Here is a 27,204-nt window from a genome sequence, read left to right on the forward strand (position 1 = left end):
CCAAAACCCACACAGCCACTGCATTAAGAAAGATGAGTTTCTTCAATGTCTGACAGAGGACCAGGGCCAGGATGACAGCTGATCAGAGCTCTGATCAGCCTCCAGCCCTCTTTGTGTGAAGGTGGTTCATACGCAGTTTACAGTGGAGAATACATGCAGGGAAGAAGTTACATTAATTAGTACATCAAGCAGTGCATCGGGATACATTTGGTTAGGGTCCCAAAAGTACAGAGCCTGCGCATTCTGGTGCTATCTGTGTGGGAGAGTTGGCAATGGTTAGGATCGATCGTTTTTCCCTAAAGAATTCTGTCGAGGATGTGAGAACTGGGCTCTGTTCAGTTTGTTTTCTTTAGTGTTCCAGACCTTTTCCTTCTTGGTCCTGGGGGAGAGGCCACAGCAGTCTTGCTGACCCAGGCCAGAATGGCTGCTGGGCATCTTCACAGCTCAGTAGGGGCTGTCCTGGCTGACGTGGGGCCTCTGCAGCTCACAAAGCTCTCCTTCCCTATGGGGCCACTGTGGGGAACCATAACATTTCATTTTTATGTCACATAACTAATCAGAGGTCTGTTGTGTACAGACGGAGGCCTCGATGGGAAGCACACAGGGGTTTGGATGGAGTGTACTCCTATAAGAGCCTGCCAGGGAAGCCAGGGCCCAGGGACCTGACATCTTTTTTCCAGTGCATGGCAGCTGCTTATTTTGCGGGAGGGTAGAGTAGCCTGCAGCTAGTGCTGAGTACAGGGAGGAAAAGGTGGCTTTATGTTGTGTGTCAGCGTGAACAATTACTTAATTCACTGACTTCATTCTCAACAACAGAGTATTTCCGAGTATCTCTTCTCCAACTACAGAATCTTATATTGTGGGTTGGGCACCAGCTGCTTCCTATGATAGGATCCCTGCAGTAGGATGGAGAGCTCCGTGAAGGTGGGGCTGTCTCTAGTTAACTAACCCATTTAGGTGAGCAAAGTGACATGACTGGGTAAAGCAAGGCATGCCTGAGGATTGATTCTTTGGCAGCAGAACCAGGAAGGGCTGAGCAAACATCTTTGTACCGTGTTTCATTGGCTTCCTGCATTCATGCCTCTGGTTCCCTTCAGGACACTGGAGTTGTTCATGCTGAATCCTCACATCCTTCCAGAACCTTCCCCTAACCTCACCAACTACTGCTCCTCAGGGACCCTCCTCTGTTTCCCTATCACCTCCCATCTTCTTTTAGAGTAAAGCCACCAGATGTGGTCATTTTGTGATGTACTTGTCCAAACAAGTACAGGACTTGGCTACTAGCCATATTGCATGTACTTGTTAGTGTCTTATACCAGACCTGCACTTTTGAAGGTGGGGCATATGTCTTACTATCTTACAACCCTAGTGCTGGCCCAGGGATTGCAGATGATAGGTATTTAATAAATATTTGATAAATATTAGCGTGCTACTTTGCTGACCCAACGCCTACTGTCTTGGAATCTGCCCTTCTTGGTAAATTTTAATTTCTTCTGGTCTTTCCCTTTGGAGAATGAATGGATTTCTTGGGAAATTTAAACCTAATTTTAAAATCCTTTTTCATCTTCCAGCTTAAGATATAACTCACTAGCTGTGTAATTGAAATTAATGCTGCTTCTTTAGGTAATATATGCAAAATGTTGAGAAATAATGAAAAGGTAGTCTCCAACAATGGCTTTTTGACATCTTTTCTATTTGAAAACTTATATCCAAGAAATGAGATGAATAAGTGAAATCAAATGTAATAGAAACAAAAATTAATTTCTATAGTTATGATACAGTTTTATGAAGTTTTTAAGTTAAGGGTATAAATCTGCAGGATAAAATGGATAATTTGGATCAAGACAAGTATTCCTTTATACTGCCTCTCTGAGAAACATGCAGAAAGGAAGAAAACATTGAATTTAAATCACACCAGTACTATAATCTTGTGGTCTATGCAGTTAAAAAATGAAATCTTAGTTGGGATTTAGTAATGTGTTGTCAAATTTGCAGTTTGTATGCCAACTTTTGCATATAGAGATACACAATACTTAATGACATGTTTGCCCTGTTGTGTTGGCTTCCTGAAAGATGAGCTTCTAAATTTTTTCTTTCAGATTGCTTATAAATATTCCCAGAAACTTTAGCAAGCGAGTTTGAAAGTGTGATATAAAATTCTTGTCAAATTTGCAGTTTGTATGCCAATCTTTTTAATTTTCATTTTTTAAGTTACCATTCATATACAATCTTATGAAGCTCTCACATGAGCAACATTGTGGTTACAACATTCACCCTTTTTATCAAGTCTCCTGCCACACCCCACTGCAGTCACTGTCCATCAGCATCGTAAGATGCTGTAGAGTCATCACTTGTCTTCTCTGTGCTATACTGCCTTCCTTGTGATCCCCCTATATTATGTGTGCTAATCATAATCCCCCCTTAGTCCCCTTCTCCCTCCCTCTCCACTCACCTTCCCCAACCCCTCCCATTGGGTAACTGCTAGTCCCTTCTTGGAGTCTGTGAGTCTGTTACTGTTTGTTCCTTCAGTTTTGCTTTGCTGTTAGACTCCACAAGTGAGTGAAATCATTTGGTACTTGTCTTTCTCCACCTGGCTTATTTCACAGAGCATAATACCCTCCAGCTCCAACCATGCCAAGAGGACTTTTGCATATAGATATACAATACTTAATGACATGTTTTGCCCTGTTGTGTTGGCTTCCTGATAGATGAGCTTCTAAATTTTTTCTTTCAGACTGCATATAAATATTCGCAGAAACTTTAGCAAGCTAGTTTGAAAGTGTGATACAAAATTCTTGTCAAAGTAATTTATATTCAGGAAATAGCTAGAGGGAAAAGATGCTTCTATATTTTGGTATTTGCAAATAAGCCCACTTTATTTGTTTATTTGTTTAATCATTTGTGAACCTCTACTTTGTGCCCCCTGCTGGGCTAGATTTGAGTTTTCAAAGGACCATGACAAGGGAAAGGAAATTAGGTTTGTTAAAAACCTGTTGAACACTGGCCTCTCCCAAGTGCTTGCTTATCAGATTTACTGCATTCTCACAACGTTCTAGAATTAGATTCTGCTTATGCTGGGCTCACAAACCGCCTCATATCTCAGTGACTCAAAGACCAGAGGCTTGTTTCATCTCATATTAAATATCAGCTGCAGAGGCTGTGGATCGACTGTGGCTCATCTCCAAGGACCTTCTTTACTCTGGGATCCAGGCTGAAACAGTGCCTTCCTTTGGCACGTTGCCTTCCTTGTGGCTGGGGAAAAATGGTTATGGCCAAGGCAAGCGATGGCTCTTAAAACGTTGGCTCAGCTGTGACATAAGCCACTTCTGCTTACCTCGGTTGCACAGGCAGGTCACGTGGCCAAGTCAAAGATCTGTGGGCAGAGAGGCACGTGCCTCCTGCAGGAGCACTGAAGTCGCATGGGGATGGCCAGGGACGTATACTATTGTTACAGGAAAAGAAAGTGTCTAGTTGGAAGAAGTAATATCATCTTCTATAGTATACCACTCCCATTTTACAAATGAGTAGAGCAAATCAGAGTAGTTAAGTGTTATACTCAAGATCACAGAGCTAGTGAGTGTCAAAGGCAAGATGTGAACTCCATTTTATGTGACTCTCTACCTTCCATTCCTCCACAGTCCACCATTCTAGCATTTATGGTGCTTCTATCAAAAGGCATTTGTTGAACACACATTATTATTACTGTGGTGGGGGCTGTGGTTGAAAGAATGGAGAGACATGGTCCTGGTCCTATAGAAGATAGCAATATGTAAACATAAACTATAATACAGTGAGTTACATGCTACCATTTAGTGCAATCATTTGTGAATGTTTTTTGAGCAGCTACTATGTACCAGGTACCATGGTAATGATATACATAGTACAGAGTGGAGGAGAGAAAGGAGGGGTCAGTGTGTGTGGGGAGATTTAGTCCTGGCTGTCTAGTTGCCAGGAAGGGAGTAGTCGTTTGAGAAGCTGGACTTCAGCGGCAGGGGCAGCCTGGGAAGGCTGAAGGATGATTATGTTGGAGTCTAGGCAGCAGGGGTTAGAGCCGTGGCATGAGCTCACAGACAGGAGTGGATGACAAGCACACCAGGAAGGACCTCACAAAGCCAACACACCCGGATCTCATCTGACAATACTGAGGAGCCATTGAAGGGGTGTAAAACCTGTGCTTTTAGATGTGCTTCTAGAAATGTCACTGGGCAATGATACAGAGCAAGGAGATCAGATAGAAAGCATCACAGTAGTTCAGGGGATTGATTACAAATGCCTGGCAGAGGCATGACAGTTGAACAGAATAAAGAGTATGTATACCAAATGTGTTTCAGGAAGTAACATTTGAAGTTATACCTTGGTGAATAACTGGATGTGTGTGGAAGGAGGAGGATTCCAAAATGGGCCCCATCCCATGGTTGATTGCACCTGCAGCTGCTGTCTCCCTTCTAGAGCCTGCTGTCTCTGCTGCTCTGTCCCAGGGTTTTCTCCAGCCCCTTAGAAATGTGCAAGTCCACATGCAGGGCAGCCTGTCAGGGCCTGAGATAAGGGCCCAGAGGCAGTGGTGAGCAACAGAAGTGGGCAAGTGCCACACCTTCCCTGCTCAGTCCCCTGAACAATCCACACGCTTCTGTGGAAGCTCCCAGGAGCCCCTTTCCACAGTGACCAGAGCCCCTTGGAGGGCTTTTCCCCTCTCCATGCCTCACTGTCACCTCTACTTTCTGTCCCTCATACTTTCCAGAAGGGCTTCCCAAAGAAACCACCTACACCCAAGGCCTCCACTGCGAGTCTGCTTTTGGAGGACCCTATCTCAGACACCAGCACTAAACTGTCTTAGCTGCTGCTGAACCAACAAGCTGAGCTTCTAGTGTTACCTTTGGAACTGATTTATTCCATGAAGGTACAAAATAATGCTATCATAATTTATATTAGTATTTTAATTAAAAATTGTTAACCTTTAGAAATCCTTGGTTCATAAGTTTTGTATGTGGTGTAGTGCGGGTAGTGTCATGTCACAGATGACTAGAGAATCTGGTGAAAGTAATAAACTCACTTTCCAGAGAAATTTACATCCACACACAAAAAATTTTGTATGCCACTTCAGGGGATTCAAAGAGCTCCAGAAACACAACACATCTATGAACCTCAGTTAAAAAGCCCTGTTTTAGATGAAGTAATCATTATAATTCTTTCCAAATTATAAAATCTACAAATGTTCATTCCACTCCCTCAATTGCCTAGAAGCAGATGTGCAATAAGAGTTAAACTTCAGTTACAGACTCACGCAGTTTGAGAGCTCCAGAGACCTTGGAGGCAGCTCTGTGGTACACTGAGGCACAGGGAAATTAAGCAAAAGAGCTGAAAATGGGATTTTAAAAATCAGGATTGGTTGAAGTATAGACTTATTAAATTTACATTTAATAAATTCAGCAAGATGGGATTTTATTACTAATGAATTTGTTTTGCCACCATGTAATAAGAATAATTATATCATTATTCAGCCAAGTAATAATATTCAACCAAGTATAACAGACATCAGTGTGCATGCACCATCTGTATTAAACTTTCCAGCAGTCTGGAGTGGCTGTTAGCACCATTCCAGTTTAGGGATGTAAAATCCAAGGCTCAGAGCACCTTCACCCAGTGATTAGATAATTTATAAGTAGTAGACAGTGGGTTTAAACTCTGAATACCACTATTTCTCCTGCTTTCTTGCCTCAGGTCTCAGTGGAAGTTGTTGAAAATAAATCTGTTGTCCTTTACTATTAATGCCTGAGCTCTGTGTGTGTGTGTGTGTGTGTGTGTGCATATGTATATATATTAATAAAAGTAGGTGATTTACATTCCCTTCGACAGCTCACAACCTTCTACAGCTCATACACAGTCCAGAATCCTTGCTCATCACACGACTGAAAGGCTAGAGAGCCCTGAGTCTCAAAGGGTCCTCGTGGTGGAAACATTTGGAGAATTCTATTGCTATTCTCCTCTTACAGAATAAAACAAATAATGATATGAAGGAAGCTTGGGAAACCACCAGAAAATCAATGGTTTGAGTCTTCTAGCATCCCACCATCATTCTTTGACATTTGCTAAGCTTTTATTAAAGTCACAAAGCCCAGTCTCTCAGACAAAAGTAGCATGCATATATCAAATATTCTTTGCTGCTAATGGACTTTGTTTCATTTTTTAGAATAAGTCTTTTCTTCTTCTCCCATTCTTCTTTCCTTTCAAAAGTTTGCCATTAAATAAACAATCAAGCACAGTACTAAGTAACAATATTAATTCCTATAAGCATGTATCCAGGGAACTCAGATTAATTGCTAGTGGCTGAGTGGAGCACTCAATTAAAATGAGTTTAGGCAAGCATGATGCTGTGGTCAGGTAGGAGAGAACCCTGCCCTGGGTGTGGAGGAGGATGTAGAAACACAACTGTCCCTATTTTTCATTCCAGTGAGACTGTGAACTTTGCCAGGATGATCATTCACATGTCCCCAGAGCTGCCTACTGGGATGTCACCATTTGGGGTCAAAATATATATATCAAACATTTGCAAGAATGTGGTGACTCACAGTCCTATTAGGTACCATTAGAGAAAACCGCTGTGTTATGACTAAGACTAACTGAGTAACTTTAGTCCAGATGAAATACTGGCTGCCGAAGCACACCTGTGAGAGGACCAGAATTCTGACTTAGATTTTATCCAAATGCGTTGTCTTGTCATGAGAAAGCCACATTTCCTCATAAGGTAGTAGATGGAGGTCTCCTTCATTCTTGCAACAAGTACTGAAGTGCTGTCTTAGTCCGACAAGGCTGATACAACAGAATACCACAGGCTGGTGACTTAAACAGCATTTATGCCTCCGGCACATCTGGAGGCTGGCAAGTCCAGGACCAGGGCGCTGGCAGAGTCAGTGTCTGGTGAAGGATTGCTTCCAGGCTCACAGATGCCATCTGTCTGCTGTCCTCACATGCACAGGAAAGCAGGAGGGCTCCCTGGGGTTCCTTTTAGCCCCGAACAGATTCTGTTCTTGGGAGCTCCACCCTCCTGTCACAACCACCTCCTCACAGCCCCACTTTCAATATGTCACTCTGGGAGTAGAATCTCAAGATAGGAATTTTGAGGGGACACAAACATTTGGTCCATAACAAGTGCCTATAATTCCCACACAATCATAAGAAAAGTTAGAAGATTGTACTCTGAGTCTCTTACATCTGTTTGATATCATATAAACAGTTTCATTAAACTTTTCTCATGCAATTGGTCAAAGTTTGCTACTTCGATTTGCCAAAATATCTTGTGTATATTTGAAACAGATTAAAAGCCATAGATTATTATATGTGTGTGCATGTATAACAAAAGTAAGTGATTTAGATTTCTTAGGCTGGTGAGGGTTTTACCTGGGACTTTGTCTTTCAACTTGGAAAGTAATGTTCTTTTATTCAGGCATAGTGACATCATTTAATAAGTATTTGGTGGATAGATCTATTTTTCTTCTAGAAGGAAAGATGTAATCCTTCATTAAAACATCTCTTTCTTTCAAAACATGGCTGAAAGAAAATATCTTCTGATTTGTAATCTTCATCTATGCTAAATTGCATTATTATGACTAATACAAGCAATCTTTGAGCTAATGAGTGATAGAGATCAGTTCCCGCAGAGAATGGTGTATTCTTGAACTAAAGACCCCAATTCCCAGGTGGTTACCTTGGCACCATGATCTACACAAAATTAGAGGTACCAGCAGGAATATTTTAGATTTCATTAGTGACATGAACAAATGAACTGTATAATATATCACTAAAAGATTCTGAGACTAGGTGTGGACAGCCTGATGGATAATAGACAGGAAATTCATATTGTTTGAAATGGAGGTAAAATTTGGATGTTGAGTCTATAAGATGGAATGTTTTGGAGAATTGTGCTAATTGTCAGATATAAGCATAGGATTTCTTATATGCTCTGTTTCAGATTTCTTATTTGCTCTGCTTCTTACTTGCAAGTCTGAAATTAGGTCTGTCATAGCTCTAACTACTATAAAATGTTTTATCCATAGCTCAGCCAGTTAAATATTTTAGCTAGGGACCAACACGTTATTAACTTGGACTAAATGAAAGTTTGTATTAGGCATACCTCACAGGGACAGCTTGAGTCTTCCATCAGAATCCTTGAAAACACATCATCCTGCACAAACAGCGTGGAAAACGTCCCTTGGGCTCTTCTTTTCCTGATCTATCTCCCCACAGGCACACAAACCTCTCTGAATGTACACACAATATTTGAAGTAGCAAACAATTGCAGTATTGCCCTGTTTCTAAAGCCTAGGAGTTTCATTCATCTAAGTAACGTCTAAACAAAGACTCACAGAGGTTAAGCACCATGTTAAGCACCGTCTTCACACAGGAGCCAGTGGTGTTGGGCTCTTCTGGTTGTAGTGCCTGAGCTGCTTCTCTTTGCAAACCTCTGCAGGCTTGGTGAAGTTCTCATTGCCAGAGTGGTGATTCCATGTGACAGTCACTGGTTGTGTTTCTGGGCCTCAGTTTGTTGCATCCCTCATTATTAAGGGAATCCACGGAAGCTGGGATCACGCAGGACTCCCAAGGTTCATAAGCCGATGTAACCTTTCCTCTTACCTCGCTTCTGTACTGCACCAACATACACATAGGAGAGCAGCTCTTCTCTGTCTCTGAAAAAGCTCCTTCTTTGCTATATAGTTTCTACGGCCATTACTTAGGTTTAGGCCCGCTGTACCCTTCCTTGGGAATGTGAAATGCCCTTTCTGACCTATTTCAATTTTTCCACCTTCCCTTCCTGCTAGGCAGAAAAACTGATGTGTTTTCACAAAAACAAAGATATAATAAATCATCCACTTGTCTACTGAATTATTTTCTAAGTCCCCAACCTGATACTCCTCAAACCCTTCCCAAATTTGGTCCCCACTCATATTGTCAGTCAAATCATCTCTCACTGGTTCCTTCTACACATATTGTAAGTTTCCTGGGGATCAGTCTGAACTCACTCACATTGTAATCTGTTTCTATCTAGAACACCCTCTGCTTTGTGCCTTAGTGTCAGAGTCTTGCCATCTTGCAGGCACCTCCCTTAGATCACCTCACCCCTTTCTGACACCTCTCTCTGCTGATTTTACATATCATCGGTAGTTTCTCTTAGATAAAACTTTTACCTTTCAGATAGCATCTGTGCCAAAACAGAGTACTGTATTCGTGACTGAATGCTTACCACATGCCTTAGCAAAGCAGAGACAAAGTAACATATTTTGCACTGAATTTTAAAGACAGTTTGTAAACTAGAATTTTATCAAAACCTGTTTTGTCTGCATAACTAAAAAGGATTTGCAGAGTTTGCATCAGCCTACTTATCATTGGGGAAAGCTCTGAAGACGGAATATTTTAGAAGACTGAGGGTAATCTGTTGCTATGGAAGAAGTAAGTGTACTTTAGAAATAATTAAATCATTTATTACATAAAAGGATCATTGCCCTTATTTCAGAAAGAGCATATAAAATCATTATAATTTGTTGGTAACACCAAATTTTCCTTTGACCCTTAGTATAATTTCAGAACATATCCACATACATTGAAATATGTGGAAATATGTGTGTTTAAAATGGAAAAATCATGAATATTATTGTAGTAACAAACATATATTGGTAGTTATGGCTATAGGAGTAAACAGTGATATTTAGTATTTTAGTATTTTTAGTGACATTTAGATGTTTAGTATTTTAGTTTTCACATGAGGATCCTAGAACTTGGGAATAAATATTGCATCATTCTATTGCTATAGTAAATTAGGAGTAGCTCACCTTATCCTGAGAGGCTGAGGGATTTTTTTTTTTCCTGAAGAAATTGTGTTGAATACCATACCTGGGAAGCACATAATTCTGGGCCTCCCACCCCTACAACTCTTGGTGGTACAGTAGGTGGTGAGCAGACCCAACAGCACAGACCTGCTCTTCAAACAAGAGAGGGAGACAGGCGACGACAAACACCTGCCACAGAGCAGTTAACTAGCATCATATATTTCTGCCCTCATTTTGTAACTTGTCAGAAGTAAAAAACCTGAAAGCATGTCACTGACACAGCAAATGGAAATTGTTGATAAATTAACAGGTCAATAGCACAGGGAAGTATAAACGTTAAACAAGAGAAGTCAGAAAGCTTCGGAGATAGCTTCAAATGGCTTGAAACGGACACTGTTAATCGACCCCACTTGCCATAAACAGAGAGAAAATTGGTCATCATGAGAAATGTTTGGGTTTGAAATCTCTGTGTTCCGCTCTGACCAATGAAATATATTTACTTAGAAATGTGCACAGATAATCAAATTCCATTTTGGAATGAATGTAATTGCAATGAATTTGCTAGTGCTTTGTGTGAGAACACTGATGGACATAGACCATTTTGCGTAGAGGATAAGGAAGCCCTTGTCCTTAGGCATCTCAATTAGGAATCTGAAATTTAAGCCTGAGGCTTTGTCCCCAGTTATTGGCTGGTCACCAGCATTTTCCAAAAAACAGATGCTAATTTCTTGAAGGAAAATGGTGGTAAGATGTCAATATTGTTCTGTTTGACTCATCGACTATTACCTGAGTGGTCTAGTGACCAGTGCTTGTCTCCCCTCACCCAAGAATGCTAAAATGTTTTACAAGTTATCCACCCATTACCCTGAGTTACTTTTATGCAAGAAAAGAAACAAAACAAAACAAAGACCTACTCCATCTGTGGCTGAGAGGCATTGAGTCAAATAAAACCTGTGGGTTAAGGACAATGCACTCATTCCAGTGGGTTATGCTAAGGTTTGTTTCCTCCTCTGCCTGAGTTAGGAACCCCAAAATGGACGGTCCCACTGAGGCCCTGACACTGAACATTATTTGGCCCCCAGAACCATACCACAGCACCCAGGTCTGTTGGTGGCTCTGGTGTGGGAGCCAAGCATCTTCAGGAAGTTGCTGGCTTTCTCTACCAGAGAAGCTGGTAGTAGCCCAGAGTGGGGGGTTCATATGCACCTGGAAGACACAAGTTCCCACTGGGCAAACAATAGCCCATGGAGGCCTTGAGGGAGGAGAAACCAAGTAGAAGCATGGGCCAAATTCTTTTCTCTATTAGAGAATTTCCTCCCAGTGAGTAGAGGGAGGGATTGCGGATTCCGCAGATGCATAACATTAAAAAAATCACCTGTGTACCAGGAGGAACTCTAGGGCCGTCACAGAGCCTAGCACTCAGTAGGCACTTGAAGAATATTTTGTGGATGTGTTTGTTCAGTTGCATGAGAAAATGAGAAAGAACATCCTTATAGCACAATTAGCTGTTACCGAACATTCAATCCTACCAAATTTTTCAACTATAAAAAATGATAATTTCTTATACCATTCAATAAAGAGGTATTTACTAAATAAATACCTCATACTCAGCATTCAGGTAGGCATGAAGAGGGTAGGAAAGAAGCATAAGAAATGGCCTTCTCATGAATTGCTCACCCATTCTCAAATAGACACCCAAAAGTTCAGTGTCAGTTTGGACAGCTTTTGTGTTAATTATTAAGGAACCCAAGCAAGGAGAGACCTTAGGTCTGGATTAGAAGGGAGAGGGTGAATGTGGGAAGCTGTTCTTGATGAATAAAAGTGGCATTGGTATTTGTACAGGGAGAGTAAAGAGTTTGTGAGGGCCAGCAACAGGAACGAGGACTGGGTGAGCAAGACCTGAGAAATTTGGCCCGGCTAGAGCAGAAGGCTCATATCCTGAACATAAGAGGGAAACATGTGCTGTTCAAATTTGTAGGCATACACATTTCAGTGGTCACAGCTCATCTTAAGCATGTTTACTTCATTTGTTAATTTATAAAAATAATGAATCTTTGTTTAGGGGAAAGTCTTTCAATACCCTAGCCATAATCCCATAAATTAGTGATTTTGTAATAAGTCTTGAACTGTTAAAACATAATTTCCCAGAATTTCAAGCAAAGGGATTTGCAAAAGAAACCATTTTCTCTGCTTCCAACACTGTTAACTTTATCCCTGCCTTAAGTTTTTCTGTTGGGAGATCCCCTGGGAGGAGAAGCCACTGAGGCAGCCTCCGTGACAGTGCCGTGCCCCAGAACTCAGGACTTCTTGGACTGTCTTTCTTTTTGAATGGTGAGCTGTCACAGAACAGTGTCTACTTTAGTACGTTTTCTTTGTTATATTCAACAGTTAAGTAATTACATATGCAGCTTGTTGAAAACATGGCATTTGTGTAAGTACTTGCTAGGTTTGGTTGCTGTTTCTTCATTTACACTGTCTCGATTTTTGTTTCCTCTCTACACCTATACCATCACCCTAGAGTGCCTTTATCATTGCACACTGGATTACTCCAGGCGCCCGCAAGTTCACTCCCTCAATCTCTCTCTCTTTCTCTCTCCCCACACCCCATCCACTCTCTCTCTTCCTCCTTCATCTCATCTCATCTCATCTCATCAGGTTTACTGAGGTGTAATTTACAGTGAAATGCTCCCCTTTGTAGGTGTGGTGTTCTATGAGTTTTCTGAACCCATGCAGTCATGTAACCACCATCACATTCAAGATATGTTTTATCTTGACCATCCCAGAAAGCCCTTTTGTCCTTTTACAGTCAACCCTCTCCCTCCTCCCCCATCCCCAAGAAATTGCTGGTCTCAGTTTTGTTTCTAAGGTTTGATCTTTTCCAGATTATCATGTGAGTGAACTCATAGAATATGTGATCTTTTGTGTCTGGCTTCTTTCACTTAGCATATCTTTCTGGGTTCATCCACAAAATTGAAAGTATCTGTGTCTCGTTCCCTTTTACTGCTAATAGTTTTCCACTGTATGGATTGTTTTACCTACTGAGCAGTTTGCAGGTGCGGAGGTTGTTTTCAGTTTTTGATGATGAATAAAACTACTTTAAACATTTGCACGCAGGTCTTTGTGTGGACATGTATTTTTATTTCTCTTACTCCAGGAATCTCTAAATTACATAGTTTGCCTGCCAGTTAACCAATCCTGCATTATTTGAAATGGTTTCTGAACAAACTTTTGAAAGCTAAATCCCATTTTAACTGCACGGAGAAGTCTATGTACAGATATTCTTTGGCAATTCTATTTTCAGTAGAAGTATTTGAGTAAATACTATAATTTTTCTTTTCAAATTTATAGTCTCGTTTCTTGGATTTACTTGAGAGTTCACTTTTTGTTAGTTTAAAATTCAGAGATGTTCTTCACTCATGTGCTGCCATTTTATCCCTGGAAAAAATTCGATTTGTCTAATAGCTTAGTACTTCTAGGTTGTTATCATATGCCTGAGTACAGATCCACAACCCTCACCTGCGATCTCAAAACTTAAACGTTATTGCCCAATTTTTTGATGACAAAACCTAACCTGACCTGAACTCACCTGTAGCTGAGGGAGACCATTGCAGTAAGTGTGACTTGTCCCAGGTGTGTGTGTTTGGGTGGGGCCATTGCCCCCCTGCCCCTGCTAATATGATATCATATAGTGAGAGGCACCTTTCTGAAATCTGAAAACATGTGAATGTTGAAATACATTTGGCTCCAAGAGAGTTGGAGAAAGGATTTGTGTTATTTCTATCTGTTCCCCATCTGTGTATCATCTTCAACTGTGCCCAAGCTGTTTGATAGAACAGTTGTGCTAGAGAATCATTTTCAAACTCTTTTTATTGTGATCACACTAGTACACTTTATGTCATGGTCCAGTAATGCAAACACATAAAGTTTCAAAAAAAAAACAATAGCTACTCTTACCATATGCAGTGCACTCCTAGATTTTTCATTCCATTTTATTCTACTGCTACATGACAAAGAAAATTTGATGACCACTGAATTTACTTTGCAGTAAACTAATTAAAAATGACCTATAGCTGGAAAAAAACACTGAGCTGGAGGGTCATGCCCAGCATGATGTACAGCAAGCTAGGAGGCAGACTGAGGTTTATTCCTGTGTCAGCTGCTTACCGCGAGCCATTCTCCGACATGATGACAAGTGCTCACACTTCACTGCAGACTGTCACACTGACAGATGAGAGCTTCTCTGCCTCAACACTGTGTATGTGGATTAGGTTCCTAGTGCTTATGCTTCAGACCAAGCATCTGGAGACCCCAAGGCTGTGTCCCCGCCAATAACCTGGAGTGAATCACCAACCCCCAGAGCGTGGGCTGTAGTTAGACGGAGTAGGTTTTGCCTGCTTCCCATTTTACTATAATTTACAAAAGCTTTGCAAACCCATTAGAAAATTGGCATAGGAATGTGTCAGTCACGGTGTGTGAGGTAGCAGAGCGACTCTATTATGGGATAAAGAATTTATTCCAGGAACTGGACTGCATACAACTGTTGGAGATGCCAGGGAGTGATGGTCTGACAGGAAAGATGACCCAGGCCATCAGGAAGTGGGCGTGTCCAGAAGTGGGACCCTGGTGGGGAGCTCCTGGGAGGCTCTGTTCTCAGTGCAGCTCCTGCTCTGTGGGTCTGCAGCCAACCACCTGGTCCTGGCACGATGCGCTGGGGGCTGCGGAGCCAGGTCTCCGGTAGAAGGGCTGGGCAGGGTGTGCAGGAGAACCAGGACAAGGAAACCTACAGCACCTTCTTGTCCTCTGTCACCGCAGCAACGGTGGAATCCCTGTTGGTATTTGCACAGGGAGAGGAAAGAGTTTTAGAGGGAGAGCAACAGGACCTTCAGACACCACAGCCCTGCTTCCCATGCACCTTCCAAATCACACACAGGTGTCTCTTTGGGCACTTCAACTTAGAACCCTGCAGCGTCAGAAATCTGGAATCAGCCCTGCCTTAGACTTAACCAAGTCGATGCAGTGCATCACAGCACCGAGGGGTAACTCTAAATTGCAGATTATTATTCTATATCCCTTTAACCGGTGTTTTAAAGAAACATGTTGTAAATGCTCATGATTACTTTTCCAGTCTGCAAAGACATCTTAGTCACATTTTGTAGTTTAGAGGGGTCAAGCATTTGGTCCAAAGGCTAAAAATAATTCATTATCAAAACAAAAAGATTTCTCAATCTGACCTTGCCAAAATACCCTGATTTCTGTTAAATACGCTGTGGTTCAGATTAATTTACTGCCATTTTCTTCCATGTTTGCTTGGTGGTACTTTTTGCAATAAAGAAGCCACAGATTAGGACAAACAGAACTGGGATACTTGGAAGGAATGCAAAACTGAGTTTGAAACCTAGAACATTACAGATGCAGAAGTACATGAACACATGGGCCCTCTGGAGTGTGTTCTCATCTCTCCTGCCCATCACATCACCTCTTTCTAAATCTCCCATTATCAAGAATTAGTGAGGTTCTTTCCCATCTTCCTTCGCCTCGCCATTTTCCTTTCCTTCCCTTTTTTGTGAAGCACGTGGACCTTGGGGCCCGTGAAGTGCACAAGTTAGGGGATGAAGTGCCACCATGAAGTGCTGGCCACAGCAGCACCCAGGCACCTGGGGAAGCTGGGCTGCTGGGGAGTGGGTTGCATGGGGCTGTAGATGGAAATGTCCCCAATCTAAAAAAGGGACCCTGTACCAGGAATTGCAGAAGGGGCAGATGGGTGAGGCAGCTGGAGTGGTTTGGAAGTTAGTTACATGAAACACAAAATTGATTGAGCATGTAACTAAATATATTAAGGGTATGGGAGCCAGGTTTCTCACTACCTGAGCAGAAACTTTTAAAGAGGGTAGGCAGAGACTAGAAAGAATCCGAGGTGTTAAACTGAAATGGAAAGTATCACAAGGAACTCATGAGTTTTAAGAATATATATACACAGAAAGGTAGGGAAATAGTTATAAATGTACATTTGAGTTATTAAGATAAATACACATATCTGCTTCCTACCTCTGTCAAGTGACAGGACCCAGAAGCTATGATATCCCAGATGCAATAAGCATGCCCAGTGCCCAGACCTCTGGGCACCCAGGGCTGAATACCATGCTCCGCTCAAAGAAAACGGGGCTTTGGAGAAACGGGTCCTGAGAACAGAAGGGTTGGGAGTGGAGGAGACAGAAGATAGGCCTGAAAACTTTTATTGTGTCAGAAAGTAAGAAAATGCTTAATGAAGTTGGGGCCATATCACAGGGGCCAGCTTCCAGGGTTCTTCCAATGCAGGGCAATCTGACACCAAAATGAATCATGTTGGTTTCAAAATACAACCCATCCAGTAAAAAGGAACCCGTGTTTCACACTGGTATTAGTTGCTAAGTAATTATTCAGCTGGAGATAAGGGGAAGTGCTTGCTTGTAGTTGAACGCCAGTTAATAATGGTGGCTAATCACCTGTGACAGCCATCATGTTGGTAGTTGGTCCATGTAGATGACAGTTAAGGCTGGTGGATGAAGGTTTGATAAGGAATAGGATATTTGTGCCATTTTGGAATATTTGCTTACAAAACATCAATCAAATACAAAGGGGAAAATGGTGTCTGCAACAGAGAAAGCAGGTACACATCAACTTGACCAAATGAGAAAAGTGGGATGTGTTGGAACCAGGTGCTCCCAACTGGTGCACTGAAGAGAGTACAGCATCATTTCTGAGGAACTTTTTTGCAAGAAGCATGAGCCAGCTTTAGGTCACCCTGTATAATGAAACACTGTATTCATTCAGCTTCAGGAACATGAAAGGCTAAGAAAGATTCAGGAGTTGTCCCAGAGAGACTGAGGAGGTTTGACAGCCACATGTACTACATCTGCTGGGGAGGGTCCTGGCCCTTCCAAGGAGGTGGCATTACTGTCAAAGGAGGATGAGACATTGCCAGCACATTGGTGAAATTGGAATGGGTCTGTTATTGGATAGCTAGCACATTGGTGAAATTGAAATGGGGTCTGTTGTTGGATGGTAGTGTTGTGCCAACATGGTTTCCTGATTAAGACAAATACATTGCAGTAAGGCAGGAGAGGGTCCTCGTTTGGGGGAAGTCCTGGTGTGGGGAGAGGGGGTGACACAAAGTAAAGATGTCTTGTCCTGACTCATCATACACAAATTCACAAAGACATCAGCATACACCTCCTATACCTAGACTGAGCTTCCTCTTGCTTGATTTCACACACTTACAGTGTGTGTGGGGGTGGATGGGTGGGGGTGTGCCCTTGCACATGCAGTATAATCATTTTAGGGATTCACGCACTGCTTGATCTATTTACCCATTCTTTCTTCTTAGGGTTGTCTTCAGATCCCAGGTTTATTCTCCATTGCATTCCTTGGACTTGACATCTTATTCTCTTCCTGTTTCTAAACTTACATACTTGAATAGGAACACTGTTTTTTATTTCATCTGCCCACTTCCCTGTCCACTCCCAAGTTCAGCTTCCACCACTCACCCAAAATTTGCCCAGGAGGTTGGATAGGGCCACAGGAACCATGTAACCATTTCAGTTTATTGTCACACCCTTCTGACAATATTTTCACACTTTGTCACATACTTCTGTAATATTTCCTTCTTTTTACAATTCAGGAAACTGAGAAGTAAAATAACTTGCCATATGTTTACATAAGATCACGTGGCTTATAAATATTGACTAATACCTCTTCAAATGTCTTGGCATTGAATTGAATGTCCAAATGATAATCAAGGTCCTCCCTGGTCAGGACACTGGTACCCTTCAAACCTGCCTCCTATCGTGTGTTCTCATCTTTTATATCACAACAAAATCAATTTGCTTTTAATTCCCCAGACACTCATGTTGTTTCAGACATCCTGCAAAACCCATCTCAGACTTGGCCAACTCAGAGAACTGTCCCTTTTGCCTCCTTGACAAATGCACTTAATTTTTCTCTGTTTTGCTCAGACTTCCACACACACACATAGTGGTGTCTTCACCTTTCTGTAGGAACTTATTTGCCTCTTACCAGCCGCTCCTGCTATACAAAGTCCTCATTACAGACAGGCACAATGTCTTTCTCAGCACTGCCTGCCTAGGACCTGGCAAAATGCCTGTGACCTGATGGATACTTATACATATTTGTTGAATTAAATTAGCAAAAATGGGGTTCAGTTTGAGGTCTTAAAGTCCAAAGTTCATGCTGTTCTCTTTATTCCATGAGATCTTCCATTAGTGACACACAAATCCTCTGGCTTTTTTCTGTTCCCATGTTTATGAAGTGGATAAATGTGTTCCTCTGTTGCAGCTACCCGTTATGGATCTTATTTTCTTTTTAATGAAATTAATTTTAGTTCATTTTCCCAGCCTATTCATTGCAGTAATGTATGCAGGAGGGAACATCTGATATGACACGTTGTGTTTATTGCCAGTGCAGTTTAAGAATGAAGATTTCTGACTATTATAATGTTGTCCTCATAACCTCACCTCCAAATAGAACCTGGTAGCTCCCCAGCTGGACAGAGTGACCAATGCTTTCTTCTGTTCTTGGAAGGCAAGCCACTCCAGGATACGATCAGGGTGATGCAGCTCTGTTTTATGAATGCTCTGATGGAGTTTTCTCTTCTGCTATGAATAAATGATTTGGAGGCTCCAAACAATGATCTATAGGAACTAGTGTTAATGTTGTTAAGAGAAGTTGGAAATAATCCTTTTAAATTCAGAGAAAGTGAGCCAGGAAAACACAAATGCAAGAAGCAGGGCATATGCCATCCCCTAGTATAGAGCAGAGGGCAACTAGGGGAAGTCCTTGGGTCACTGAATTTTTATCATTATTTTTGACAAACAATAAAAGTCTCTTTGAAGGGGTCTCACCAGGGCCTTTCTTTGGTGATAGCCTTGTTGAATTCACAAAATCTGTGAAAATGAAATGCATGAGGGGCTTTCAAATGCCTAGAGAAGTTGACAGAAGGGAGATGAGTGGGTAGAATGTATGATCTTTACACAAATGCTACTGATAGCAAGTTCAAGAGAGCACATATATTACTCTTGATGGGGACAGTGTGGGAGAAGAGGGTGAAAACTCAGAGTACTAGCAATGGCATCAGCAAAGAGCCACAAATTGGAAGGAACATGGCACTGTCATGTGATGGGGAAGCATCTAGAAGAAGGGGTCCAAGTTTAGCAGAACAAGAAGATTGAGGATGGGGAAATTGAACACCAGGTGAAGGACTTTGGATTTGATGCTGTAAGGTTTAGGGTATTTTTTTAGAATCTTGCCCATGAGAGTCACTTGGCAAAATGAGTGATTTTCATTGTTACTGTTTTGGGGGTTTGTTTTATTTTGTCTATTTGCTCATTTGTTTTAGTATTTTGATAGCAGCAGTGGTGTTCGGTAAATGTTGAACAACCAGCTCTCTGGGGAAAAAGTAACTGATTTGCAGCATTTGCCAGCTTCCACGATGTAAATAATCCCATTGTGGTTGATTTCAACCTGGTAATGTAGTGTTGTTGAACATAGAGCTGGAACCAGCTGGCACTTATCCACTTCTGAACAGCCTAGTGCACAAGGACAAGTATGTGAGCAGCCCCTTAACCTTTCCCTTCCCCTCCCTTCTCTCAGTTCTGTGAATGCCCCTCCAGCAGGGCAAGAATCGTAAGACTCTCTTAAGTGACCTCTGCCTCATGAATAGCAAGAGTGAAAAGTCATCAATATACGTGAGAAAAAAGTGTGTGTGTTCCAAATGGAAAATAGCAACCTATCACAATTGGGAAATTAAAATATTCAAGAAGTGTTTCAGCCTCAAAGTACTTATGCAAATCCAGCCACTCATGTAAAAAAGTTTACTGTGAAAATCCAGCACCAGTTCATAATTTAGGTAGTTTGAAGTCAGCATTTGATTGCTATGTTAATGTTAGAAAAAGGAATTTCTAATTCACAGAAATGCAGTTTAATTTCTCTAAGCATCAACTGTGGAATCCCTTGATTTGAATATTGAAAGTGGTTCTCAATAAATGTTACATTTCCTTCCACAGTTTCTAATCTAACTTGGTCTCCATTTACATGAAATATGTTAGTTTTGTTATATGTGACTTGCTATATGAAGTCAGAAACTCAATAAAAAGCCTCCACACACATTTTTAAGACACTCAGGGGAAGCGGTTGAAATGAGCCCTATGTCTTTCATTAAGTTTTCACTAACAGATATATGTTCACTTTATTTATCTGTTCTCAAAGTGATTTATTAAATCTCAGTAACTGATGCACCTGAATCAATCATAAGTAAGCTTAAAGAAAACAAAAATAGATTGACTTTTAGTGCATGAACTTCAGAGGCCACCAGAGAGTTAGGTGCAGCCATATCAGTAGGTCACATTTATTTTTTAAATAATGTTCATTTCATATTTTAATCATTTTATGTAATTCATTTGAAGTTGACCTTTCTACTCGAAATCAGAGGACTTGCCCCTGAGAAGAGTTGCATAAATGAAATTGCTCTTTTTGAGCTTCTGAAGGCGGCTGTGCCTGTGTTTGCACCTAGATGCTCTTTCTCCGCAATGTCTGCAAAGCCAGTATTTTTCTTCTTTCCTAGTCCCTTCTCAATTTCATTGCTTCCTTCTTTTGGATATTCCTTGTCAAAATGAAATTTTAGACTTGAGAAGATCCTAAGAAATTATTGTAGTTGAGAAACTGAAAGTTAGAAAAATAAACTGGTTTGTCCATGAATATATACACCTGACTCACTTCTCTGAACTTTGACAGAAGGTGGTAATTGAATTTAATTAATGAGTCAATCAGACCAAGTATAATTATGGTGGTTACAGCATCACTTGGTCACTACCTCCTAAAACCATAAAAACTCTTCCAAGGAAACCCAGGCAGAGAGCTTTTGGTGATGAATTTTTGGATCTGACCCCAAAAGCAAAGGCAACAAAACAAAAATAAACAGGTGGGTCTACATCAAATTAAAAAGCTTCTACACAGCAAGGGACACCATCAACAAAATGGAAAGGCAACATACAGAATGGGAGAAAATATTTTTAAGTCATATGTCCAGTAGGAGGTTGGTATCTAAAATTTACAAAGAACTCAAAACAACTCAATAACAAAAAAAGAATCTGCTTTAAAAATGGACAGAAGGTCTAAATAGACATTATTTTTCCAAATGAGACATACATATGGATAATAGGCACATGAAAAGATGTCCAACAGCACAAATAATTTGGAAAATTCAAATCAAAACCATAATGAGGTACCAATTCACACCTGTTGGAATGGCTACTATTAAAAAGACTAGAAATAAGTGCTGGGAAGGGGGTAGAGAAAAGAGAACCTTCATACACTGTTGGTGGGAATGTAAATTGGTGCAGCTACTTTGGAAAACACTATGGAAGTTTCTAAAAAAATTAAGAATAGAAGGTCCCAGATGCGCCATGTGCAGGGGGTGGGTGTGCGCACAGGCTTGCAGTGCAGTCTGAGCTCTGGTTGCGGCATTTCTTCTCCCCTGCGTGGGTGTAGCTTGGGCCTTGCTGGACACAGCCAGACCATGGCTTCAGCTGCAGAAGAGCTACAGAAAGATCTAGGAGATGTGATGGTGCTGCTGGAAAAGGCCACTAGAAAAAGAGTAAGTGATGCCCTTACAGGTGAAAAATTCAGGATTGAGATAGAAATCAAGAACAAGATGCAATCACAGAGGAAAGCAGAACCTCTTGACAATGAAAAGCCAGCTGCTGTGGTCACCCCCATTATAATGGGATATACAATGAAAATCAGTAATTATAGATGGGATCAGTTAGAGAAGTTTGTGAAAATCTGTATCACCCTGACTGGAGTCCATCAAGTCCCTGCTGAGAATGTGCAGGTGCATTTCACAGAGAAGTCATTTGATCTTTTGGTAAAGAATCTAAATGGGAAGAGTTATTCCATGATTGTGAACAATGTCTTGAAACCCATCTCTGTGGAAGGTAGTTCAAAAAAACAAACTCTAGTGAGGGATTGATGAATGTTCTAAAGAAAATTTATGAAGATGGAGATGATGATATGAAGTGAACCATTAATAAAGCCTGGGTGGTATCAAGAGAGAAGCAAGCCAAAGGAGGCACAGAATTTTGAGACTTTAAAGTCCATTTGGGAACTGTGATGTGGAAATATTGTTTCCAATAAAGAAATTTGGTAAGCTGCTCAGATATATTTGACAGATAACCATTTACACAGCCTTCTAAGTAAAGGCAATAAATACTCCCGTTCATGTGGAGGATTTGTTTAAATAAAATACACTTATTAAACACTTCCTTCCAAGATGGTTTCCTTAGTAACCTGGTCATTTTGTTCAAGAAAGAGTAATAATGCATTTCTGTGTGAAATATAAAAAAAAAGCAAGTCTTGACCAATGCAAATGTCACATTGTTCAGTCAAGACATAGAAAACAAGTTATTGTTTGCCTTGCAGTTCCTGACATCAGCTCCCACCAGTGTAAGATTAGTAAAAATAAAATCAGAGTTTTTGCATAAAAAATAATTAAGACTAGATCTACCATGAGTTCAAGGGAAAAAGATGCCGTGTGAGAAGTGAGGCAGAAACCTCCCCCAAAAACCACATATAACACAAAAATACAGCAAATACAACTAATCCTGAAAGAGTGACCCAAAGACTGAAGAACTCACTGCCTATAAGTGGGGAAAAGAGAAGACCTCATGGAAAAGGTTAAAGTAGAAAACCCATGATCTGGTGAGACCCAAGCCTTCCCCCCACCCTAGCTCACAGGCAGGAGAAAGAGAAACGGAGCAAGGAAAGAGTAGAAGCCCAGGACTGCTGAACACCCAGCCCTGGAGATCTGCTCTGGGAACATGAACCCACATTTCATGGTGCTCTGGAGATTAGTGAGGTTGGAAAGCAAAGACAGGCAGAATACTTAGAGAAACTGAGATTCCAGCCACTTGTAGAGAACAGTGATGCACAACTAGCTGCTCCAGAACAAAAAATGGCAGGCACTTTGAAAGACTTCCTGACAGTGAGAGGGATGACAAAGGGCCAAGGATTACACAGAGCTTGCTGCTCAGGAGAAAGGGAAGGTAGACAAAATCAACCCAGCATGCTCAGCCCAGCAGGTTGGGAAATTTCAAGAGCTTCAGACACTCCATCTCTCTGGCTGGCAATGCAGCCCCGAGGTCCCCCAGTGCAAAACGCAGCCTGCTGCTGCTTCCTTCCTGCAGGCACTATCCGAACACCTGCTTCCCCCACCACTGCACCAGGCCAGCAGGAAGGTGGCCCCACCTATGGCAGCTACAAGGGGTAACACAGAGGCTTCTCCCTGCATGCTGGGCCCACTGGACCTGGCAGTGGAGGAAGGCACTGCAGCTGGGAAGCAGGAAAGAGCTCTTTCCTCCCTGCAGGTGCCAGTGTCACTCGCCTGCATCCCCTGCTGTTGCTCCAGGTGCTCATCAGCTCCAGAGAGTAGAGCTTCAGGGCACTAGAGGGTGCTGCCTACACAAAGGTATTTTTCCATAGGAATCACTAGAAAAATGAAACAGCAAAAAAATTTTGTACAAACAAAAATACAGCAGATGCCAGAAAGAGGGCTATGTAAAACTGAGTTCACCAATCTTCTTGATAAAGATTTCAAAATAAAAATCATAAACATGCACACAGAGCTACAGGAAAACATTCAAGATCTCAGGGAGGACTTCAAGACAGAGATAGAAACTTTGAAAAATGCAGTATCTGAAATGAAACATAAAATGGACAGATTTAAAAGTGGATTACATGAGATAGAGGAGAGGTAAATGAAATAGAAATTAGAGAACAGCAATACAAATAAACTGAGGCACAGAGAGAAAAAAGGATCTCTAGGAATGAAAGAATAATAAGACAACTGTGAAACCAATCCAAACAGAACAATATTTGCATTATAGGTGGACCAGAAGAAGAAGAAGAGGGAAAAAGGGATAGAAAGTCTCTTTAAGGAAATAGTTGCTGAAAAATTCCCCAATCTGGGGAAGGAAATACTCTTTTAGGTCATGGAAGTGAGGACCTCTCCCAACACAAGGGACCCTAGAAGGACAATGCCAAGACATATAATAATTAAAATGGCAAAGATCAAGGACAAGAACAGAGTATTAAAAGCAGCCAGAGAGAGAATAAAAGATCACATACAAAGCAAGCCCATCAGGCTATCAGCAGACTTCTCAGCAGAAACCTTACAGGCCAGAAGGGAGTGGCAGGATATATTTAATGCAATGAAACAGAAAGGCCTCAATCCAAAAATACTCTACGTGGTAAGATTATCATTTAAATTTGAAGCAAGGATTAAACAATTTCCAGGTAAGCAAAAGTTGAGGGAATTTACCTCCCACAAACTGTCTTTACAGTGTATTTTAAAGGGACTGATATAGATGGAAGTGATGCTAAGGCTAAATAGCTATCACCAGAGAAGTCATTCAAGGAATACACAATGAATACAGAATATGACATCTAACATGGAGGAGAAAGAATAAGGGAGGAATAAAAGTACATTTAGATTGTGTTTGAAAAACGTGCTGAGTTAAGTTAGACTGTCAGATAGTAAGGAAGCTGCTGTTGAGCCTCTGGTAAAGCCTACAATGGCAATAATTACAAATCTATCAATAATCACCCTAAATGTGAATGGACTGAATACACTTATCAAAAGACATAGAGTCACTGAATGGATAAAAAGTGAGATCCATCTATATGCTGCCTACAAGAGACTTACTTCAAACCCAAAGACATGCACAGACTGAAAATGAAGGGATGGAAAAAGATATTTCATGCAAATAATAGGGAGAAAAAAGCAGGAGTAGCAGTACTTATATCAGATAAAATAGATTTCAAAACAAAGATGGTAACAAGAGACAAAGGACATTACATAATGATAAAGGAGTCAGCCCAACAAGAGGACATAACCATTGTAAATATATATATGTACCTAATATAGAAGTACTAAATATGTGAAACAAATACTAACAGAATTAAAGGGGGAAATTGAATGCAATGCATTCATTTTAGGACACTTCAACACACCACTCACTCCAAAAGACAGATCAACCAGACAGAAAATAAGTAAGGACACAGGGACATTGAACAACACATAAGAACAGGTGGACCTAACAGACATCTACAGAACTCTACACCCAAAAGCAGCAGAATACACATTCTTCTCAAGTGCACATGGAATATTTTCCAGAATAGACCACATACTAGGCCACCAAAAGAGCCTCAGCAAATTAAGAAAGATTGAAATTGTACCAACCAACTTCTCAGATCACAAAGGTATGCAACTAGAAATAAATTTTATGAAGAAAACAAAAAGGCTCACAAACACATGGAGGCTAAACAACATTCTGCTAAATAATCAGTGGATCAATGGCTAATTAAAAACAGATATCAGGCAACATATGGACAAATGAAAACAGCAACACAACACTGAAAAATCTGCGGGGTGCAGCAAATGCAGTTCTAAAATAAAAGTACTTTGCAATACACGTTTGACTCAAGAAAGAACAACCCCAAATGAACAGTCGAAACTCACAATTAATGAAACTAGGAAAAGAAGAACAGATGAGGCCCAAAGTTTATAGAAGGAGGGACATAATAAAGAGCAGAACAGAAAAATAATAAAATTGAGAAGAATAAAACAATAGAAAGAATCAATGAAAGCAGGAGCTGGTTCTTCAACAAAATAAACAAAATTGACAAACCTCTAGCCAAATTTGTAAAGAAAAAGAGAGTGTACACACATAAACAGAATCAAAAAGAGAAAGAAAAAATCACTGCTGACACCACAGAAATATAAAAATTACTAGAGAATACTATGAAAAATTGTGGCCAAAAATTGGATAACCTAGAAGAAATGGACAACTTTCTAAAAAAATACAAACTTCCAAGAATGACCAAGAAGAAAGAGAAAACTGAACATACTAATTACCAGTAGTGAAATAGAATTGGTAATCAAAAACCACTTAAGAACAAAATTCCTGAACCCAATGGCTTCACTGCTGAATTTTATCAAACATTTAGTGAAGACCTAATACCTATCCTTCTTAAAGTATTTCAAACAAGTAGAAAGGGAGGGAATAATTCCAAACTCATTTTATGAGCATCACTCTTACACCAAAACCAGACAAAGACACCACAAAAAATAAAATTATAGACTAATATACTGATGAACATAGATGCAAAAATACTCAACAAAATATTAGCAAACTGAATTAAAAAATATATCAAAAGATCATCCATCATGATCAAGTGGAATTTATTCCAGGGATGCAAGGATGGTACAATATTCAAAAATACATCAACATCATCCACCACACCAACAAAAAGAAGGAGAAGAAGCACATGATCATCTCAATAGATGCTGAAAAAGCATTTGAAAAACTGAACATCCATTCATGATAAAAACTCTCAACAAAATGGGTATAGAGGGCAAGTGCCTCAACATAATAAAGGCCAACAAACCCACAGGCAACATTATACTTAACAGTGAAAAGCTGAAAGCATTTTCTCTAAGATTGGGAACAAGACAAGGATGCCCACTCTCCTTTTATTTAACATAGTACTGGAACTTAGGCATGGCAATCAGACAACACAAAAAAATAAAAGGCATCCAGATTGGTCAGGAAGAAGTTAAACTGTCACTGTTTGCAGATGACATGATAATGTACATGAAAGACCCTAAAGAATCTACCCAAAAACTATTACAATTAATAATTAAATTCAGCAAATTTGCAGGATACAATATTAATATACAGAAATCTGTTGCATTGCTATATACTAGCAGACAGAGAATGTCTAGCAGACAGAGAATTCAGGAAAGCAACTCCATTTACAATTACATCAAAAAGGATAAAATACCTAAGAATAAACCTAACCAAGGAAGTGAAATACCTATACCCTGAAAACTACAAGACTCTCATGAGAGAAATTAAAGAAGACACCAATAAATGGAAATGTATGCCATGCTCATGGATAGGAAGATTTAATATTGTCAAAATGGCCATCCTGCCTAAAACAATTTACAGATTCAATGCAATCCCCATCAAACTAGTAAGAGCATTCTTCAATGAACTAGATCAAATAGTTCTAAAATTCATATAGAACCACAAAAGACCCTGAATAGCCAAAACCATCCTAAGGAGGGAGAACAAAGCTGAGGGGATTATACTCCCTATCTTCAAGATCTACAACAAAGCCACAGTAGTCAAACCAATTTGGTACTGGCACAAGAACAGACCCATAGATCAATGGAACAGAATAGAGATCCCAGATATAAACCCATATGCACATAGCCAATTAATATACAATAAGGAGCCATGTATATACGATGGGGAAATGACGGCTTCTTCAA

At 40.6% G+C, this 27,204-nt stretch overlaps 1 protein-coding gene and 1 pseudogene across 2 annotated transcripts in view; both read left to right on the top strand.

Annotated features, from left to right (window-relative positions):
* The window catches only part of PIEZO2 (piezo type mechanosensitive ion channel component 2), a 455,534-nt gene that overhangs the window by 226,598 nt on the left and 201,732 nt on the right, over positions 1-27,204 (top strand). The gene's annotated exons all lie outside the window — the stretch shown is intronic.
* On the top strand, positions 21,388-21,953 carry LOC118909922 (calcyclin-binding protein-like; annotated as a pseudogene).

Source organism: Manis pentadactyla, chromosome 6 (assembly GCF_030020395.1).
Source record: "Manis pentadactyla isolate mManPen7 chromosome 6, mManPen7.hap1, whole genome shotgun sequence".
In the NCBI taxonomy this organism is placed as follows: Eukaryota; Metazoa; Chordata; class Mammalia; order Pholidota; family Manidae; genus Manis; species Manis pentadactyla.